Below are 17,777 nucleotides of genomic sequence, written 5' to 3' on the forward strand. Positions count from 1 at the left end.
TAATAGCAATAACAATGGGTAGCCTCATGTCATTCTTACAGACTTTGGGAGTATTTCTATTCTGATCATCACATATGAAGTTTAGTGTAGTTTTTGATTCTGTCTTTTAGCAGAGTGAGATAGTCTGCTTATGTTCTCAGCTTACTGAAATTTAATTTTTTGATTATATGTAAACAAATCTTAGCTGAAACCTTTTGTATTAAAACTTCTTAAGATTCTGGAATAAACTCTATGTTAGCCTGATGTTGTCTGTTATCTCTTGAAGCACACTACTAGGCATTATCCCCCAAATAAACTAGTCTAATAATGAACTGGCATCATAAGGAGCCAGAACTTTTACTTAGGCTATTTGAGGAGCCAAAAAGAGATTATGTTCATATCTCTTACTCGCCAGATTTTAATTCTGTTGAAAACATGATGTCTACAATAGAATATTATCATTGTGCTGGTGAGGTACAAAAGCAAAGGCATTGCCAGTTAACTGAAACAACCAGTTATTTCTGTCTAATAGGTCAATTATGAGTATACTACTTTTGGAAAGCTAATTTTCAGCTAACTCAGATGTCAGTGAGGCTTTTGCCTAAAGATTTTTACTTTTTAGATAAAGAGTAGGTAAAACAATGAAGTGATTTTTTTCTCCCTTCTCCTGTGTTCCTTGAAGATTCATTTAATCATTGCCTGTACGTTCAGGTCCTCACCACACTCTAACAATCCCAGAAGGGAGAATTAGAAGAAATTCTACATTGGCAGTTCATCATTAGTAAGCCTCATTATGAATCCCTTATATATTTGTTACCCTTCGATCCTTTCAGTGGGTGAAGGACTACCCTAAAATAAAAACCTAACTGGGTCTCCTGTACTTTCATTCACTAATATGATCTCTTATGATTTTATTCATTCATGCATGCATTCATCCACTGGACAGAGAGTTATCGAGCAACTGTGTTCATCCAGGACTGTCCCTGGCTACTGAAGACAAAGCAGGGAATAAGGCAAGAGCATTATCCTCATTACATTTGCATTGAAATAGGAAGGGCAAATGGGAGTGGACAGAAAAACTGATCAACAAAAAACAAGTAAATGATCAAGATTGAGAAACAACATTAAAAAATAAGCAAAGTAACTCAAAAAAGATTGAGGAAGACCTATTTGAAAAGGTGACATTTGAGCTCAGATATGAATGGCAAAAAGGATTGGCCATAATATCCTTATAAAAGATGGTTCCTAGTAAAAGCAACAGTTTCAGCTAGAGACCTAAAGGGAGAGATGAACTTGACAGACTTCAGAAAAGAAATAAGGCAAAGTCGTATCAACATGGTTTTATTTCCTCCCTTCTAGAGACTGCCATTGCCTTCTGGTTATAGCTTCTCAGAAGCTATAATTTATTATAAGCTCAGATTGACCCGCAGGCTTGAGGATTGGAATACTATCCACAGCGCTCCTTTTCCTCATGGCACCTTTTACCACTATCAGCATATTCCTTACAACGCTAATTCTGATCAATTGATATTTCTGGCTCCATCACTGTGAAACCTTTTATCCTTAATGGAAAAGTCTGTATTATTCATGCTGTGCTTTAGGTCTCAGTTGTATTTGAAACACATTATATACTAAAGAAAATCTTACGTATTATTTTATATTACAGTCTACTGATCTCAATGGCAAATAATACTAGAAAAACACAGAGGAAGAATGGGTAGCACCAGAAAATGTAACTGAGGCAGATGTGAAGATTATAAACTTTTCTGCAAAAATTTTTATATTACAAACTCTGTACCCATCTGTTAAGTACATCTGGATTGCAGTAACTATGAGACATTGAGCAAGAATAACTGAAAATACTACATTTGCGAAAGTACTCATGTAAACACAATAAACATTTTGTAAGGTATTTCTAACTTTATAAAGTACTTCTTGGTCCAGAACAGTCTTGGAACTCTTTGCAGAAATATTCTTACAATATCTAGGAGAAAAAGTTAAAAGGTAATAAAATATATAAAAAACCTGTTTGACAAAGGAATGTGATTTACAAAAATACAGTAAGTATCTGAAGAAGAGACAGCTTCTTTTACTGAGGAAGATGAAGTGGATTTATCTATTGGCTAATTGACTTCAGCTAAAATTTCTCAAAATGGTTAATTTGTTTTGTTTATATATCGCAGGCTGACTTTTACCATTTATTTGAATAAATGGTTTTCTTTAGCAAAACATCATTTGTTAAAACTGTGTCCTCTCCAAATGATTTTCACAGTTGTCACAACACTGTCCTCATATGTCCCCTGATATTTTCTCCAACACTGCCAATTGTTGCCAATATTTTGAAACTATGCTTATTCTGAAATCAAATAATGATGACTATTTCCCTTCAACTAAAACACACAAAACAAAGTGTACACATGAAATAAATTGGCATTAAAAAAAAAAAAAAAGCAAAAACACGTCTATTTAAGTATCCTAGGCTGAGGGAAAGAAATGAAGATCATGTCAGAAAACTACTTGTTATAGCCAAATCAATCATGGATAACATTATACAAGCTTGAGAATAACACTATCAAGTATGTTTACTTCAGTCCACAATAAAGTACAGCATATTTTATATGTTTCAGTTCTATTTTGCTGTGTAATTTAAGGTATTAACAAAGGACTAAAATTGCTGTTGTCCTTAGTAAGGCACATATAATAACAGCTAATGAAGATGGACTGCTTACAATAAGCTAGGTACTTTGACAAGAGTTTTGCATGTGTTACTTCATAAACAAACATAGTAGACAAGGTACTTTTGCTGTCTCTAAAATTCACAAACAAGGATGCTGCAGTTTAAAGTGTGTTATTAACTTGCGCAAGGTCATGGAGCTAGTAAGTAGCTGAGCCAAAATTTCAGTCCAGCATGTTTGATGAAAGATCATGTCCTTAACTGTTTGTGATTATACTAAATTTCCCCTGGCTTCATACTCCTTTATCTAATTTCCCATGTAACACATTGCCCATACTTGCAGGCGAGTTTATATGATTTGAAGGTATAGAAAGTAGCCAAAAAACAGAATGCATTTCTGAGTGTAGCTAACTAATCTCTTCAGAAATCAAGACTGCAGCACCCTCTTGTTACCTAAGCTTACTTGCCTTGACAATAGGAACAGATGGCATGCCTGGGACTACACAGTAGCACATAAACATTCTGGCAGAGAATAAATGAGAACATAAGAGTGAAAGCAGCATCGCCACCACTTGAGAACCAAGTCTACTCTTTTTTCATTTTTTTAACAATTTATTCTCTACATGAAGACATTATGAATGGTACTTTCTGAAGATTTGGCAGACTTTGGCCATAAACACCTTCATAAAGGAATGTGTATTTAGACTGAGATTTGATGAGAACTTGCCTGATGGGCCAAGCACTTGTTATGTGACTTGGTTTGTTATACAGTTTATGAAGTGTACAAAGCATTGAGATAGATTAAGGAGAAAGAATGTAAACCCTTCCTCGCTGGTAATACAGAAAATATGTCAATACAATTCCTTGCTTATCAGACATATTCATTCTTTACATGAATATCCACTGGATTATATATATATATATATATATATATATATATATATATATATATATGCCAACACTAAAATACAAAGGGGCTTCCCTGATGGCTGCAATGCAGGGGACATAGGAGACATGGGTTTGATTCCTGGGTCAAGAAGATGCCCTGGAGGAGGAAATGGCAACCCAGTCCTGTATTCTTCCCAGAAAAACCCAAAAATAAAAATCAAAAGAATCTCTTTAGAAATGCATAGTTCAAGGTCTTGTTCTCTTCTACGTTTGACAGCAACCAGTTAATATAAAGGAGGTACTCATTTCTAATGAAAGTGAAAGTCACTCAGTCGTGTCTGACTCTTTGCAACCCCTTGGATTATACAGTCCATGGAATTTTCCAGGCCAGAATACTGAAGTGGGTAGCCTTTCCCTTCTCCAGGGGATCTTCCCAACCAGGGATCGAACTCAGGTCTCCCGCATTGCAAGCAGATTGTTTACCAGCTGAGCCACAAATGTGTCAGATTGCATTAATTCTTCTAGTTCCACTAATGTGTTCGACATGTTGGGGAAAGCTATATAAAAGTAAGTAATTTCTATATTGAAAGAACAAATAGCAATATTTTAATTTTTCATATTTTATCCACCTTTTCTTTCTGCTCAGAACAAATGGTGTTATCCAGTTAATCAGAATCTACTTAATTGTACCTTGGAGTTATTTAACAGTTTCTCAGGGCTCTTACATCTTTTCTGTAAAAAGAGGATCAAAACAGAGGGTCAAATTTCAATGATGATTCTAAAATTTGCACTTCTTTTCCAAGTAGACCTAAAAAATGAGCAAGGAGAGGGCAATGCCTAAGTACTCTGGAAGATCTGCAGAACACCCACCCACCTCTACAGTAATTAACTGACACTGTGGAATAATAGAGAGAATATGAATGAGACATATTAACTTCCTTTTCAGTTCTCTAGCATAAAACTTTCTATTACATGTAACTATATTTCAACTCATTGCTGCATATTTAAGATTTCATTTTATTACTTTAAGTTTCTGAAATGTGCAAGAATATTATGCATATATTAATATAAAAATGTGTTGTGATATATGTTTTTCTCACTTGAAAATTAATAGTATATGAATTAAAGAAAATTGAAGCTAACGTCCAAAACCAAAGCTCCTTAGACTGAAACAACTTGGGCACAAATAAAATGTAAATGTAATTATTTGGTTAATTGTTAATTTGGAAATCAAAACTCAAAACTAAAATAGTGTCTTAACTTCATTAATATATTTACCTTCATCTAATTTTACAAGGGAACATCTAGTCATCTTGATAAACTAACACGAATTTAACGTAAAGCCAAGTAATCAAAACAGAAAAATATCTTTCTAGAATTATATAATCATACATTTTAGTAAGAGTGAAGATAACAGGACATGATAAGTGTTTTCAAGAATACCTACTAAAATCAGTGCTAATATTAATTTATCAAAGTATTGCTACTTTTACTCCTGCTAAGAAAACTATCTTAAGAATTTCATACACGTGGCATGTGTCTTTCAATAATATTCCTGTTTAGAATGGCTTCCCAGCTGGCAATAGTGGTAAAGTATCCACCTGCTAATGCAGGAGACACCAGAGCTGCAGGTTCAATTCCTGGTTCAGGAAAATCCCCTGGAGAAGGAAATGGCAATCCACTCCAGTATTTTTGCCTGGAAAATTCCATGGACAAAGGAGCCTGATGGGCTACAGTCCATGGGATTGCAGTGAGTCAGACATGCACATACTGCTTAAAAAGTAGCACTTTGAAATATGCTTGTAATCATGACTAGGTCATATCCCCAACAGAGAAGGCAATGGCACCCCACTCCAGTCCTCTTGCCTGGAAAATCCCATGGAGGAAGCAGCCTGGTAGGCTGAAGTCCATAGGGTCGCTAAGAGTCGGACACGACTGAGCGACTTCACTTTCACTTTTCACTTTCATGCATTGAAGAAGGAAATGGCAATCCACTCCAGTACTCTTGCCTGAAGGATCCCAGGGACGGGGGAGCCTGGTGGGCTGCCGTCTATGGGGTCGCACAGAGTCGGACACGACTGAAGCGACTTAGCTGCAGCAGCAGCATATCCACAAATTACTCCCTAAATTTAGTGCAATTCTGATCAAATTCTCATTACATTAGACTTGTCTCTGTACTGTACATGTGATGGTTTTTGATAAATGTAAAACTGTTGTCTCCCTAAGTCCTGTCTCTGAGAGAAAAAAGGGCTTCCCCAGGCAGTGCTAGGGGTAAAGAATCTGCCTGCAATGCAGGAGATCGCAGAGATGCGCGTTCCACCCCTGGGTCAGGAAGATCCCCTGGAGAAGGAAATGGCAACTTGCTCCAATATTCTTGCCTGGGAAATCCCTTGGACAGAGAAGCCTGGCGGGTTACAGTTTATGGGGTGGCAAAGAGTCAAACACGATTGAGCAAGCACACACTTACTATATTATAGTACCATGCCATACCGAATAGCTATCCTGTCCTGAAATTCTCTTGTGTGACACCTATCCCCACCCCACCACACCCCACCCCCGACCCGCAAATCTCTGTCAACCACTGATCTGTTCACTGGCTCCACAGGCTCTCCTTTACCAGAGTGTCATATAGTTGAAATCATACAGCACATAGCTTTCTCGTACATAGCTTTCTCGGAATAGTTTCTTTTATTAGCGATATATACTTGAGATTCCTCTATGTCTTTTCCCTGAATTGATAGCTTATTTACTTTTATCACTGAGTAATAATTCACTATCCAGGTTTATTTATTCATTCACTGCTGAAAGATATCTCCTTCTCTTTTATGCTGTGGCAGTTATGAATGGAGCTGCTATATCCATTTGTCCACAGGTTTGTCAGTAGACAAAAGTTTTCAACTCATTTAGGTAAATACCAGGGAGCGAGACTGCAGGATCCTATGGTAAAATTATGTTCACTTTAGTAAGAACCCACCAAAATATCTTCCACAGTGACTGTACCAGCTTGTATTCCCAGCAACAGTGAGCTAAAGTTCCTGTTGCTCAACATCCTCATGAGCATTTAGTGTTATTAGTGTTTTAGGTTTTAGCCTTTTTAATAGGAGTATAGTAGCATCTCATTGTTGTTCTAATTTATAATTCTCTCATAACATACGATGTTGAGCATCTTCTCATATGCTTATTTTCCCCTTATGTATCTTCTTTCATGAGATGTTTGTTCAGATCTTCCCACTCTTTAATTGTCACTTTCAATATTTTTTTCATCTTTTTCATTCAGCAGGTTGATATCCTTGGGTGCTGTTGCTTATATGCATTCAGCTTAAGATTAACTAAGTTTCCTGAATTTATAGATATGCTTTTCACCAAATTTAAGAATTTGGAAGACATTATTATTTCAAACTGGAGGAGGGCATGGCAACCCACTCCAGTATTCTTGCCTGGAGAACCCCACAGATAGAGGAACCTGGCAAGAAACATTCCATAGGGTCACAAAGAGTCGGACATGACTGACTGACTTAGCATAGCACATTATTTCAAATAATTTTTTCATTCTTTTATCATTTAATCCAGAGACTCTAGTTATTTACATTTCTGAAACTGGCCCATAGGATTCTGAATATTTTAAAATTTGTCTCTGCCTTGGCAATTTTTTTCATATGCCCTGAAATTTATTGACGTTTTTGGTCATCAGTAATCTGCTTTTAGGTCCATCCAGATATTTATTTCAGACATGACATTTTTCTGTTCTAGAATTTCCATTTGTTTCCCATTAATGTTTTTATTGATTATCTGAGATTTTTCTCTCTCTCATTTATTAGGGGCAAGTTTTCCTTCATACCCATGATCTTAGATGCAATAGCTGGTTTAATAATCCTTGTCAGCTAATACTGCCATATCATCCCAGTTTTCATTGTCTTTTCTCCAGAATAGAAATAAAAGTTTCCTATTTCTTTTTATTTGGCAGGGTATATAGCAGATTTTATCCACAGTTTTGTGAAGTATACATTGTATTAATAGACACTCCAGACTTTGTTACATTTCTCCAAAGAAAAACTTTGTGCAGGGAGCTATCTTGTCTTAACTCAGATTCAAATTGGAAATTGTCTTGTCTGTTGTGAGTGGTTATTGAAATTTCACCTCGGATCTTTTAGTTTAACTGGGCTGCTTGAAATATTTCTGGTATCTGTGAGGTTCATGGGTCATACAGAAATCTGAGTAGAGACTACAGAAATAATTTTGGTCTTCCCTTTTTGTCTCTCTCCCTTCCATTATTTCTATCCTCATTTTTCATTTGCAGTAATTGTCTGAAAATCTATCCTCTGATTTTTCAATCCTGAAACAATGAGAGTTTTTTGGGTTTTTTTGTTTGTTTGTTTTATGTCTGTGTTACCCACCTAGGATAACACACACTGTCTTTATGCCTTTTAGGCCTGTCTTGGTCTGAAAGTCATAAAAGCTCACATGGTACAGTTTCCTTCTTCTCATGTGGTAACCCAACAAGTATCTGTTTGCTTTAGGCCACTTATCAGTGTCCCCAAATGATTACTTTTTATATTGTGTCCAGAGTTCAAAGTTGTTATCTGTAGGAGACTTGGTCCAATTGGAGTTATTTTGCCATTATAGGAAATTAAAAACTTTGAAGCAAGATTTTTAGTAGCAGAAAAACACCAAAAAACAAAGGACGAGTTATTTCCAAGAATGTTTATGTGATTAAAAGTTATAAACACAGCCCCAAACTATATCCACTGCAGCTACTATTCCCATAACTGACTAGAAGCACCCCCAATCCAATCCACCCCCAACGGTAGTAGGTACTCAACAACTCAGTTGCTTCCAGGAATATCTCTAAGGACTCTAGACCTCTTATTTTATTTTTAAAAGCAATATCATATTATAATGTTTAATAACCATAAAAGCATCATTATATAAAACACTTAATACTTCACGAAACAGTCAAAAGAAACTGTTGGCCAACAAAAAATAAAGCACACATCCTACATGATTTTATCTATCATGGTCTCACACCAAATTAATCTGACTCCAATCTGTTAAGATTTAATTTAGATTCATACATTCAGCACTAGTATAAGAGTTGTGGTAGGATTTGGTCTTCAATCCACATAAAACAACAAGACTCCTCCTCTTAAGATGAGCATTATTCTTCCAAATCTCCATATAAGCTATATCCTGGGATGCTTCATCTTTTGTATTCCCTAAACTTTGTGACTGCCAACTGATCATATGTGTGTTTACAGGCATAATTTAAAAAATGCTTAATTATTCCACTTAAAAATTGGTATTTTCTAAGGGCAGACTTGTTTTATTTACAGTCACAAGTTTTTCAGGTTTCACCCTGTTCAATAAAGTGGTAAAAAATCTGCGTAATAATGCAGGAGACTAAGGATGGACCCCTGGGTCAGGAAGATCACCTAGAGAAGGAAATAACAATCAGCTCCAGTATTCTTGCTTGGAAAATGACTTTAAATAATGACACTGATTTTCCTCAGCAGTTTGTATAGCTATTAAGAAGGCTTTTAACAGACATTTCTAACAATGATACTTTGCTAAAATAAAGGACTAATTTCCCAAAATGTCTTCTTGGAAGGACAATATTCCTTACTGTGTACATTCTGGTATATTCAGTTTAAAGGAAAATCAATGTCATCATTACAGCCACACATCTCACATTTTTGGATACATGGATGATCAAAGTAGCAATGATACTAACCTTTTTCCCGCCTCCTACTTCTCCCCCACCTTTCCAATCTTCCTGATGCAGATGAATTTCCTGAAAAAAATAGATTGCTTCAGAAAAAAATGGTTCTGAAACTTTATATTATAAACACTTTAGTTCATTAATGAACCAATGTGACTGATCATGTTTTTGGATATGTTCTCAGGCTTCAGTTTCAAATTAAGTCTTTGGGGATTGTAAAAGGAAAATATATACATTTAAAAATAAACAATGCATTTTGAATGATGAGATTAGAGTAATTTACTTCATTTTAATATAAGGGGAAACACTAGAACAAAAAATAAGTTTCCTTTATGGGGACAAAATACACATGACACATTCACCATGTCTTTGTGCTCAGGTCAGACTCAATTTAATGTCCAACCATTATATAGAGGTAGAGTAGCTATTTAATGGAGAAACGGGAAATGGCATTCATCTGGCTCTTGCTTGTGGTTTTTAACTAATATCTGTTATCCTCAAAAGGCCAAGATGAAATGGTCTTGGCTAGAGGTTTTCAAAATATGGGCAGCATAGAATTCTTCCTTCAGGTTAAATCTTATTCCAAAGATCCAGATTTAAAATGGCTAAAATTATTGATCTGTGAGTTAAAGATGATGTGCAAGGCACTGGCCATGGTCCTGGATACCTCTCCCCACGTATTCAACAACTGCTGAGTGTCCCCCAACACCCAGTATCAATTAAGCCTCAGTGTGACTCTGCACAGTCATTCATAAAGGGTGACTGAAATGTGGGTAGAACATGGAAGGAGATATTGCTGCCACAAGGCTTTACAAAGATACATATTGATAGTACCTCTCCCTTCTGTTTTTAAAGGTGTTTATGAAAAATATATCTTTATGAATTCATGATCTCATAATTTGTCTATTTTAAATCATATAATTAATACCTACTTTACTATGTACCAAACTCTAGCCACATACACTTTTACACAAGTTTTATGAACCTGCAAGATAGGTATTTCCATTTCTAATTGAAGATTCATAAATAAAAGTTCAGAAAAGTTAAATCTCTTGCCTGAGTCAAAAGAAAAAAAAACAAAGCCAGTGGCAGGTCCCCTATGCCAAATTTGGACTCTCTGATATAGCATGTTACCTTCTAATGAAATTTTTCTAGAAAAATTTTAGAATCCCATCTTATCATCTTTAAACATCAAAAATAATCTTATCTAGCATAAATTAATGAAAGGAAGATTTGTTTCCTCTTTTAAGCATTTGAGCAAAGTGATAAATATATACTTGCAGTGTCTAAGTTGTTAACATAAAAAATACATATTTAATTAGTTGATGTCTTCATGAGTGAGATTTTCTTTTCCAATTAAGAATCACTGATGGAAATCCTGCTTAGATATTAACCAATATCTAAGATGCATTGACAGATGCAAGGCATAACACCTTCAGAGATAACTGGTAAATCAATATTAAGAGTAGTTTGTTTGGCTATTTTGTTGACCTGTCAATCCACTGAACAGAATTTTAAATCTTTTCTGTGTATTATGACTGTCTAAAAGAAATTTTGGATTTTCTTCATTCCATTTTAAAATTACATTTAATTAATTCTGTTATGATAGCACTTAAATGACAGAATCACATTAATATGATTTCCAGTTTAACCTTTGGAATTCAAATATGATTGATTTCTTAGTAATGAGATGAAAAATAATATTAGTATTAGGCAAGTTTATTAAAAGCTTGCTGATCTTACAGTAATTTCCCCAAGGGTAAGATGTTTGAACTGTTTGTGGAGCATAGAGAACAGAATTGTATACATGAAATCATGGACATGATTGAAGAAAGATCTTGTTCTAATAACAGAATCTTGCGCTACAGATTTTATCCTGATTTTCCCCAAAAGGTCCAACAGACATTTACAAGAGCACTCATTCACTCAAAATAGAAAAATCCATATATTTCATGGTCAATTTGGATTATCACTGTCTCTATACTCATATCCCTAGGAATCCAGAACACCTTAATCCATTGGTCAAAGGGGTAACTTATTGAAATCATCAGCTGAATGAGGACTGTATTAAGTGTGTTCATGTGGCCCATTGGCTGTGTGATTAACAAGTAGTTGTTACTCTGGTTCCTGAATTAAGATTAGAAAAAATATTATCAGCAACTGAGAGAGTGTCATAACTCTCTGTCCTGTGGTTAACATGGTTGAAAGAGCCAAGTGGACGATTGCGATCCTCGCTTCTCCTATTAGTCAGGATTCTCCAGTGGAACAGAAGCAACAGGAGACAGATGATATGCAGACATACAGAAATAAGGAGATTTATTATGGGAAGTAACTCACACGTAGAGACTAAGTCCTACAGTATCCTGTTCATAAGCCGGAGAACAAGGAAAGTCGATGGTGTACTCAATATAAGCCCGAAGGCCTGAGAACTGGGGGGAACAATAGAATAATTTCTGGAGTCCTAAGTCCCAAAAGGGTTTCCATGGTGGCTCAGTGGTAAGGAATTTGCCTGCCAATGCAGAAAACATAAGAGACATAGGTTGGATCCCTGGGTTGGAAAGATCTCCTGGACTAGGGAATGGCAACGTGCTCCAGCATTCTTGCCTGAAAATTTCATGGACAGAGGAGTCCATGGGGTCACAAAGAGTCCAACACGACTGAGTGCACACACACACACACACACACACTAATCCCAAGAACCAGCAGTTCTAATGTCTAAGAACAGGAAAAGATTGATATCCCTGCTCAAGAAGAGACAAGAAATTCACCCTTTCTTCAAATTTTCAGTCTTCAGTGGACTGTTTGATGCCTACCCACACTGGTGAGGGTGGATCTTCTTTACTTAGCCTACTCAATCAGAAGCTAATCTCTTCCAGAAACACCCTCACCAATATACCCAGAAAAAATATCTTACCAGCTATCAGGGTTTCCCTTTCCCAGTCAAGTTGATACATAAAATTAACCATCACATATTCCATTTCAAAAAAGTAAAACAAATTGCAATATCACATGTCTGGCTGAGTCCTGGAGATTAGTGCCACCAGTGAAGACAATATATATAGAGGTGATAATTTCAATCATATCATGAGTTAATGTGCTTGTTGTCTTGAGCAGAAGAGAGGTAGAGAATGAGTGGATTGTCATAAACTCAACTACCTAGCAATTCCACTTGCGGATGGTATTTCACATTATATGCATTACCATTTTGCATTTTATATATTTAAATGTTTTTTATTTATTTATAAATATGTATTATTTCTCCGTCTCAAAAGTCAGTAAACACCAGTCTTTGTGTTAGTTTAATAAGAGTAATATTATATCTTCATTAATTTGCTTTAGTGGCTCTGTACCCCTCAAATCCTTTTATCTTCTTCTCAAATCTGTATGAGGCTTTGCAACCTAGATTACATAAGTCTGATAGAACCTGGTGAATAGAAAGCAGCAGGTGTGCAAGATGACCTGGTAAGTTCCTATTGCCAGAAGGTGAGAAATGATTCTTATTAAAAGCCAGGGGCCTGATTCCTCAGTAATATTCTGGGGAATTTAGAAGCCTGGAAATTTCAGGATATTCCTTCTAAAATGGATATAGTTTGAAGCACCTCATACTCTTTACCACTAAGAATGAGACACCACATATGATACATCCTTTTGTATTTTGCAGGAAAATGTAATTGTTTGGGGTGTGCTGCTTCGATTAATTTATTGAGGAGCTCAAAATTCTACTATTAAGAGAAAAATAGAAAACAGTAGCTATTTTAACTGCTTTGGGCTGTATGACTATATATACTTTTTTTTTTGAACTGGGACCTTATGACTATGAAATTCAGCATTATTCGCAGTACCCATAGCATACCTGGAAGTTATGTGGCATTTGTGATGAGCCATGACATGGAGAATTCTATGTTTTTGCATAAAGCCAGGTAACAAGTAATTCCCAAGTAATTATTTTCCCTTAGAGAAATAATTGTTGGCTTGCTGCTGAGCCCTGTAGAGGTTGAATGCCTGATTATAGAGCTAGATATCCCAGTAATTTGAGTTGCCCATCATGAACTGGGAGTTATCAAATGCTACAAACCAGAAAAATCAGGCATGTTTCTTGACATAAGTCATAAAATGTTATCATGGGCAGTATCTGAAAGCACAAGCGTGTCACATTCATGAGCAGTTCACGCTCCCACTGTGCTTACCTTTGCCACATGCCCGCTCCTCCCTCAAGCCACAACTGCTGATAGAGAGACACGCGGTCAGCAAGAGCGAAAGATTCCCTGAAAACCTTACATAGCAGTCTGGAAAGAGGGATACAAGAGTTGAGGGACTTCAGCTCCACTCACAAGTTGAATCATATGGCATCTAATCTTTTAGCAAAAGAGAAGACGGCTAGAAAAGACAAAGATGAGGATCTACATGAGAAAGTGGTGAATAATTTTTTGGACAGAGAAGAACTTGGAAAAATTGGTATTAGGAGTGGGTTTCTAGGATGTTTGGGAAAGAAGCACGTGGATGGAACTTTTGGAATGGGTTCAGAGTACGAGGATGTACCATGTGAATGTTTACCGAAAGGCTCCCAGCGCAAAGGGGACCCTGAATACACTGGTAGTTTTCAGTCACCTCTTTCCCAAGCCTCCTTACTGCTTGGCCAAAGGATTCCATGACCTTGATGGCAAAGTCAGAGACAGTGTAACAACAAATATTTCCCCCATGGCCCACTGGGTCCCGTTTCTGCTGAGTATCCAATGTTCCAGCACCAGTAAAAGAAAGTAAAGTTATTACTTCCTAGGGATCTAGCCAGCTCTCTGGTTGTGGACTGAACATTAGACCTCTTCCATCATGAAAGGAAGAATAATTTTCCCTAACTGAACCAAATATTTACTCTGGATTAGGTTTTCCTTCCATTTGTGACATGCTTCTCCCATCAACCCCACCTCTGGGTTTGCTGAATGCCTTATTCACAGAGTTGTGGCTGATCAAAGAGCTAATTTCATGCAGACAAATTAAGGAAACTAATTAAGCTTAACAGATAACATTTGATAAAATTAGGGTGCTGTCCTATGTGTATATTCTCTGAACCAGACCTGGAATATAAAAAACAAAGAACAGAAGCAGGTTGTATACTTGTCACTCTCATACCTAGTGAATCCCTCAAAGTTAGTGGTTTCATTTATGTTTTTGTGTCCAACTCTCTTGTCTTAGAATCCCCCCAGGAGATTTTATAACACACAGGTAAGTTCTTCTATCAGAGGACTCTACAATAGTTTCAGTGAAGTGGGGGCTGGTGCTTCAATTTGTCCAGCTCAAGCTCTTCTTGTTGTAAGACAAAGATGTGAAACACAGGGTTATTGATCTTTTCAAGGGAAAAAAAAGTCTACTTGAGGTAAGATTGCAATATTTTTAAAATCCAAAATCTTCCCTCGGGATCCTCCTAATTTAACAGTCAAACTTATTGGGAGACTCCAGAAACTTCAGAAACACCACAGGAACATCATAGAGATAAGACCAGTAATTAATTCTCTTCCTCAGAAATGGTTGTTCGATTTACCTCATCATGAAAACAATCTCAGTCACCTGAAATACTGGCTGAGAGCAAATGAAATAGTTAATGACTCATAGGGTTAGAAATCATAAATACTAGTGATGGCCTTGTGACAACTGTACATACATAAGGTCTTCATCTGGATGCCCTAGAAAATATAACTTAAGGAAAACTTCATGTGCTAATATTTGGGGGTTGATGTTCAATTCAATGATGCAATAGTGACCTGTACAAACATTTTGAGGCAAATTTCATTGTGTAGGTATATATTTTTAATTTGTTCAGTTGTGAAATACTCTAATTCCTTTGTCTTCTCTAGTTTCTCAAGGATTTAATCATTTGAATACAGAATACAAAACAAAGCAAAAACTCAGCTGCTTTACTGCCAGTGTTGCTCAAAGGCATATTTCTACTGTCTTCCTCAATATTTCATCAAAATATCCCAGACTGTAGTTTACAGAATATTTTATTTATACTCTGCTGTGGCTGCTTTTTGATTTTTTAAAAAATACACTTTTTCTTTCTTTTTAAGACTATTTTAAAATAATTCTGCTTTTCAAGTTCATTATATAAAATAATGCTAATTTCTTTTTTAGAATTGTTTACAATTCCCTACAAAGGAAATTTTACTTTGGAATAGCTTTATCCCAATTTTAAAGCAATCTTGATACATAGGTTTTCCCTTGGAAGTTTAGGTTGTTGTTGTTGTTCAGTCACTAAGTCGTGTCCAACTCTCTGTTACCCCATAGACTGCAGCACACCAGGCTTCCCTGTCCTTCACTGTCTCCCAGAGTTCGCTCACTCATGTCCATTGAGTCAGTGATGCCATCTAACCACCCTAGATGCTTTAATGAAAGATATCTAAATAAGAAAGAGCAAAATAAGAATGACCCATCCTTAATTAAAGCCAAAATGAGAGAACAAAAAATTACTGTAAGGCAACAAAGTGTGGAATGTCGTGTCTACAATTTAATTGTCAAAGGTGTATATGTACTTCCTGAATTCAAGCTAGTCAGTAGATTGCATGTGTGAATTCTCTTCCCACAAGAATTAGGGCAGGGCAATCTAATGGTTAAAGGGAAAAGCACAATAGACTGGCCCACTTGTTTGTGTCATCTTGCCAATCTCTGCCATTGTAATTTTTTTCCTGGCCATGAAATGTTACCATTGTTGCATAAAGTGTTTGTTTTGCTTTCCATGGACATTTCCTAATAAACCATTAGCCTGTCTCAGATTTATGAGTAATACCTCAAAATTAATAATAGACCATACTCTATCTGCATGGCCTTTTGTGATTATTCTATATTTTAGATGATGGTTGTTGTGTGCATTATCTTAAACTAGAGATGGAGGCAATGTGGAATAAATTAGTGAATATTCCTTTTCTACTAAACAGGTTTCAATTAAACAAATATTTACTAAGATTCTGCCTTTGCTTTCCAATATTTTAAGTGTCAAAGGTAATAAATCTTATTCTTTGGTTGTCTTTTCACAACTTGTATGTCTTTTCACATATAAGAAATGGAAGATCTTGTAAAAAAGGAAAAAAAATAAGGACGAAATTTCCATTTATTAATCCTCTAAATTAAATCAATGCTAAACCTTCTCCCTTGTGAGTTTAAGGACATAATATGTACCTTGCTGGTATCCTTTATCATCAACCCAAGATAATTTTGGGTGTGAAGTGGAAAGCTTTAATAATTACTCTAGGAAAACCAGGACTATCCCAGGCAAACCAGGAAATATAGTTACCCTATAATATATTTTTCTTTCAAAATCTTCATTTTGTTCACTTTTTAAGAAATATTGGAAGAAAAATGGAAAAAAAATTCATTCTACTATTCTTTTTGTTCCTTAATTTTTTCCCTTATATGGCTTTGCAACAAAAATTCTTAACATTCTCTTGTTGTTATCCATGGACCACTTCTTTAACATATTTGAAATGCATAAAAATATATAGAATTATAAATAAAGCTGTTTTTATTTTGACATGCAGGAACTAAAATATTGTTAAATGAATTTGTAGTGTAGTGATGTATACACTGCTTTATAAATGCATTCAGTTACAAGAGAGAACAGGTAGTTTACTATAACTTTAAAATAGTTATAACAGTATTTTGAGTTTTATATTATAAAAATACTTATAGTTTCTGCTGGTAACAAAATCATATATACCACTACTATTACTGAAATATGTTGCCTAGGTAATAAAGGAAGAGACCTAAATTTCAATTAGGTATTAATGACCATACACATTCATTTCTTCCCTTCTAAATTCAAGGATCTCTTAAATAATCTAACACAAGTTAAGGATACTTAGCTTAGAAAGACAATATAGCTAAATAAACTATTTTCCCAGTTAGGTCCTTATAATCATTATGGCCTTACAAATTAACTTTCCTAGAAGTTGTGTCTTCACTTTTTAAATCACAGGAAAAAAAGTAAAAGTTATGCAGACATGAGTTTTACATAACATTTTACTAAGATATTGTATTTATAGCAGTGTTCAAGAGCTACATGATTCTGAAAATTAATTATGTGACATCTTCCACTTAGAGATTATACCCCTCATTTACCACACTGCAATAAAGTGGATGTTACTTTTCTTTAATCTTTTTTTTCCCCTTTTTGAGCTACAACTATTATACAAGTGGTTAACAATAGGACTCAGATTTGTGTCAATCAGGGTTTCAAATTTTTTATAGTATGGCACATTTTTCTGAATTTAAATGACACAGTGCTTTGCTTTTATTGAAACTGCATTGTTTATGTCAAATGGTAATGAACTATTAATACAATGGGTCAACTTTGGTTGCATTTCAAATAAAAATACCCTTGGTACTTCTAGGTGGACTTCTTTAAGATCAGAGCTGCTCGTCCTTATTTTCAGAAATGTATTCAGTGCAATTAGAGCATGAAATTAAATCATGCTTGTTCCTTGAAAGAAAAGCTATGACAAGCCTAGATAACAAATTAAAAATCAGAGACAC

General features: G+C 35.5%; 1 long non-coding RNA gene across 1 annotated transcript in view; it reads right to left on the reverse strand.

The window, feature by feature from the left end:
* Window positions 1–6,793: 6,793 nt before the first annotated feature.
* The window catches only part of LOC145520379 (uncharacterized), a 37,266-nt gene continuing 26,282 nt past the window's right edge, over window positions 6,794–17,777 (reverse strand). The window contains exon 3 of the long non-coding RNA XR_014064440.1: window positions 6,794–9,329. This is a non-coding gene — a long non-coding RNA (uncharacterized LOC145520379). The remainder of the gene's footprint in view (window positions 9,330–17,777) is intronic.

The sequence above is a fragment of the Giraffa tippelskirchi genome, chromosome 9 (assembly GCF_054371585.1).
Source record: "Giraffa tippelskirchi isolate mGirTip1 chromosome 9, T2T-mGirTip1v1.2.pri, whole genome shotgun sequence".
Classification (NCBI taxonomy): domain Eukaryota; kingdom Metazoa; phylum Chordata; class Mammalia; order Artiodactyla; family Giraffidae; genus Giraffa; species Giraffa tippelskirchi.